General features: G+C 49.2%; 1 non-coding gene across 1 annotated transcript; it reads right to left on the bottom strand.

Annotated features, from left to right (window-relative positions):
• Nucleotides 1-1,587: 1,587 nt before the first annotated feature.
• LOC121102150 lies at nt 1,588-1,703 on the bottom strand. The gene has a single exon (XR_005834238.1). It is a non-coding gene; the product is annotated as a U5 spliceosomal RNA (small nuclear RNA).
• Between the last annotated feature and the right edge of the window lie 3,442 nt (nt 1,704-5,145).

The following is a 5,145-nucleotide window of genomic DNA, read 5'->3' as shown; positions in this document are numbered from 1 at the left end:
AATAGTTAAATAAAATCTTAAAAAAAAAAAAAGATTTTATTTATTTGAGAAAGAAAAAGAGGGAGAGCACAAACAGGAGGAGCAGCAGAGGGAGAGGGAGAAGCGGGCTCCCCTACGAGCAGGAGCGGGATGCGGGGCTTGATCCCAGGAGTCCAGGATCATGACCTCAGATGAAAGCAGACGCTTAATCAACCAACTGAGCCACCCAGGTGCCCCAAATAAAATCTTTTTTAAAAAGAAAAGGGAAGAAAAGCAGAAGTTAAAAGTTTTATTCAAGGGTGGCTCAGTCGTTAAGCGTCTGCCTTAGGCTCAGGTCATGATCCCAGGTCCCTGGGATGGAGCCCCCCATCAGGCTCCCTGCTCAGCCGGAAGCCTGCTTCTCCCTCTCCCACCCCCGCTCGTGTTCCCTCTCTCGCTGTCTCTGTCAAATAAAATCTTTTTTTAAAAAATGTCTGAATTAAAAAAAGTTTTATTCAAGACCTCAACAAAAACAGGTTACCGAATATTCTATTGGTAGCAAACATCTGTTGGGCAACTGCTCTGTGCCCCATGCCACGCACAGGAGACAGTTCAAGTTAATGCTTGGTGGTCTCCAACCTGTGAACATAGCAAATGCAAAGCCTTGGGGATGAAGTGTATCAGCCACCTCTGCTAATGTACTTGAATTTCCTGTAACGGTGCCATTGTTAGAGGGTAAGGCTGAGTGGGCACACACACCCCCGCAACACAAGATGGTTCCTTCCTTTTCCGTCCTCCAGGGTGAGAGCTTTCATCCCCTCCCTCCTTCGGCGGTCAGCATCGCCTCTCCAACATAAACTCACTCCACAGCGGAACAATCCAAGCCACGCCTGAGACATTTTTCTAAAGATTAGTAAAGAGAGATGTAACGCAATCCACCATGAGCGACCTCGTGCCTAGAAGTACAAATAGACCCTTTGAGCAGTAGGTAGACCCATACACCCAATTCGTTCTTCGAGTTACCTAGTCAACAAATCGGCATCGTTGCAGGCGCTGGGCAAGTCAGGCGAAAGTGGCAGTTTACTTAAAATGCGCATGGGACAGAGATCTGCACTGTAGCGGGGATGTGTGAGAAAAACCCCGTAAGAAAAGTAGAGATTCTAGAGTAAAACCACGCGGAACTGGGTTACAGAAGTGCAAGAGCACCTCGCTCTGGAGGTCCCACACCACTTTGGACCACTGGCCTCTGACGTAATCCAAAAGCAAAGACAAATGGTGGTGAAACGAAAAATATTTACTTCACCGAGTCCAACACAAAAAACTTCTGTAACCAAGCGTGGTGAGTAGTTAAAATCAGCCACAGAGATTGAATAAACCCTTCTGGGCTTACAGCCAATTACACGCGAAGAGTTGAGCTGGGAGTTCTCACCACCCAAGCCGTAAATAAAAGAATAACCCATTTACATAGTATAACAAAACCTAAAATGGCAGTATCACTTAGAAACACCTGTACGAAAGTTCTTTACCAATAAACTCCCGGAAAAAACGGAGACACGTACATCCCGCTTTATACATACAAAACTACACTTCTAACACGTATTCAGTCTACTTTTTCCACGCACCTTAATAAGCCCTGCATACGCAAGGCCTCAAAAAATTGGGTAAACACTCAGAATTGTTCCTCTCCACGGAAATCTTTAGTAAAAGGCGAAAGATTTATACGATCTGAAGAGAAACCAGAGTATGGTATCGGTAACACTCACACAGCTCTCGGGTAACTGTCACTCCTAGATCAGCAATGGTAGTTTCTTATCCAAAAGAGACAGTTACTTCTGCCTTTATCTCAGTCAATTCTGTGAAGGCATTCTCATTTCTGGGGGAAAAAACTTGAAAGAAAAAGAAAAATCTTGCCGTTTTAAAATAAGAACTACCCCCGGGTGCAATGCATTGTGGGTATGTAAATGAAGCTTGGTCACCAGCCTCCGGTTGCCGGAAATTCCTTAGTTCGCTTTCCTGCTAGGCCTAGAGCCACCACCAGGGAGCAGGGCAGAAGCCAGATTGGCAGGGAAATAGATGCCTGGTCCAGAGTCTCACTTTTTTTTTGTTTTGTTTTCATTTTGTTTTATAATTGACACTCCAAGGTAAAATTTAGCTTGACTTAAAAATTAAAATTGAACTCTAAGTCCTAAAAATAATTGTCTTCATGCATTCATTCAACAAAAATGTATTGAACCCTGTGTCAAACCCTGCGCTGGGTCTTAGGAATGTGTGGTGAGCAGTGATAACAGAATGTTCAGTGACACATGGGCCAAGCATGTAAGGATTCATCAAAGTAGGGTGGTGAGGTCATTCAGGGCAGCACCATAAGCAGTATGAGCCGGAGTAGTGAAAGGGCAAGTGGCTAAGTAGCAAGGACCAGATTTTCATGGGCCTTCAATGCCAACCAAAGAGCTTCGACCTACCTTGAGGGCAACGGGGAGCAACTGAAACTCTTTAAAGGACCATATGATCAGATTCGTAGTTTGAAGCAGCGTCAGCATCACCTAGTGTTATTGGTGTTATGAGTTGAATTGTGCCTCCCCAAATTCATTTGTTGAAGTCTTCATTCCCACTGTCTCAGAAGGTGACTTTATTTGGAAAGAGGGTCATTCCAGGTGTAATTAGTTGAGTTGAGGCTTCCAGAACTGTGAGACAATGTATTTCTGTGGTTTAAGCCACCCAGTCTGTGCTGTTTTGTTATGGAACTCTAGAAAATACACCTGGGTACTTGTTAGAAATCCAAATGATCAGCCCCCACCCCAGGCCTACGGAGTCAGAACCTAGGGGTGGGACCCCAGTGTCTGGGTTAACAATCCTCGCGTGATTCTGATGCAGGCTAAATTGAGAAGCACTGAACACCCACTCCAGCTCAAGTTTGGGGATTATAGCTAGCAAGAAATTGGGAGACAGATTAGGACACGAAGCAGTAAAGCCAGAGAGAAATAAGTGATGGCCCAAACTGCCCAAGGAACCAATGCAAGGTGAGGAGAGGCAAACCACTCAGAGAGATCCCTAAAGAACAGTGGCAGGGGCGCCTGGGTGGTTCAGTCGCTTCAGCGTCTGACTTCGGTTCAGGTCATGATCCCAGGGTCCGGGATGGAGGCCCACATTGGGCTCCTTGCTCCTCAGTGAGTCTGTGTCTCCCTCTCCCTCTGCCCCTCCACCTGCGCGCGCTAAGTAAATAAAATCTAAAAAAACACAAAAAACAAAAACCACAGTGGCCTGCAGGAGCCCGTCGGCAGGCAGGAGCATGTGCAATTAATTAGGAAGGCTGGCGGAAAACTAGGAGCGTGAACCAAACCGAAACCAAGGGCAGGAAAGACGTTTCAGGAAGGGAGTGGTCAGTTCTGTCCAATGCGGGAGATGGGGCGGCAAGGTCCATGGGCTTCAGCGGCGGGGCAGTTGCGGGTGACCTGGCCAGAGCGGTTTCAGGGAGTGGGGCGCGGCGGCAGTCCGACTACGGGGAGCGGGCGGGGGAGCGGAGGTCAGAAAGCGGGCGGGCGGTGCAGGGAACTCTACTGACAAGGCTGGCCCTGAAAAATCAGAGAGACCGAGAGACCCTTTCTGGAAAGGCGGGAGATCGAAGGCTAGCCCTCCGCCTCCCCCTTTTAAGGTTAGCATCTGGCCGAAGGGAAGGAGCCGGTCGGGAGACCGAGTGAAGGTCCAGGAGACTGGATTAAACGGTGCGGGGAGGGGCGAGGATGGTGGTCCACCTTGGGTGCGAGGAAGGACCCGGACTCCGGCTCGGTCACTCCGGCGGCAGGTGGGAGGAGGCGTGCAGGGAGACCCCACGGCGGTGACCCGCGCTGCAGCCCTCCAGCCTCCCCTCCCTCTCCGCAGCGGCCAAAGCCCCAACCTTGCAGCTTTTCGGCATCTCCCCTGGAGCCGCGGGACCGCTGCAGACAGCAGACGGCTGAGCCCCCGCTCCGGTGAAAGGCCCACTCCTCCTTGACGCGTCCCTCCGCCCGGTTTCCCCACGCCCGAGGCCCCCGCTGCATACGGCCTTCTCTCGGGGAAACCGTCCCCACACCTTCCCCCGATCTCGCAACAGATTCGTCTGAGAAGGCAGAAGCCGCTTCTCCTCTCTCTCCGCCCCCCGGTCCCCCCCACCGGAGAGCCCCCAGGAGCTGCCCCTCCTCCACCTGGGCTCGCGAGCCAGCTCCAACCCGTCGCAGCCTGCGGGCTTCCACCGCCAGCCCTGCGCGCGTCTGCTCCCCTCGCCCCCTGGGTCGCCCCTGCAGGTCCCGTGGGCTCCGTTAGCGCCCAGCCGAGGAAGAAGGGGGGAAGGAGGGAAGGGAGTACGGTGAACACCGCAACAACGTCACCGCGTGTTTTTGTTTCAGAAGTTCTGACAGAAATCTCTTCGTTAAAAACAAGTTTTCCTGGTGAGGTGGGTGGAGGGATGGGTGAAAGAGGGGGTGGGGATTAAGGAGGGCGCTTGGTGTGATGAGCCCCAGGGGACGCATGGAAGGAAGTGCTGAACCGCTGTATTGTACACTTGAAACGAATGTAGCACTTAACTATAGGGGAATTAAAATAGAAATAAAACAATGCACTGAAAAGAACGTATAAAAAATAAAGTTGCATTGTAAGAATAAGAAAAGGGGCGCCTGGCTGGCTCAGTTGGAGGAGCACGTGACTCTTGATCTTGGGGTCATGAGTTTCAGCCCCATGTTGGGTGTAGAGAGTACTTAAATAAATAAATAAGTAAGTAAATAAATAAATAAATAAATAAACAAGCAAATAAATAGATAAATAAACTTTTAAGAGAGTAAAAAAAAAAATGTTCCTGCAGCCACGACAGAGCAAATGGGACTTTTATTCTAAACAAATAACTTGAGTTTTTTTGATGACTCATGTAATTAATGCTTCACAGATCTTGAAATTGATTCAAACATCAGAGACTTCAAGATATGTTTTTTACTAGGTGAAATAATTTCTATAGTAAAACAGTTATTTTCTTGTCTCTCCTTCCTCATTTCTCATTTTTATTTTAAAAATTTGTCACGAGTGGTGCCTGGGGGGCTCAGTCAGTTAAGCGGCAGACTGGTGATTTCTGCCCAGGTCGTGATCTGGAGCTTGTGACGTTGAGCGTGGCAATGGGCTCCGCACTGGGTGTGGAACCTGCTTAAGATTCATGCGCTCTCT

The sequence above is a fragment of the Ursus maritimus genome, unplaced genomic scaffold (genome assembly GCF_017311325.1).
Source record: "Ursus maritimus isolate PB19 unplaced genomic scaffold, ASM1731132v1 scaffold_12, whole genome shotgun sequence".
Taxonomy (NCBI): Eukaryota; Metazoa; Chordata; class Mammalia; order Carnivora; family Ursidae; genus Ursus; species Ursus maritimus.
The sequence above is the reverse complement of the archived record's forward strand: the minus strand, read 5'-3'. Positions and strand labels throughout refer to the sequence as shown.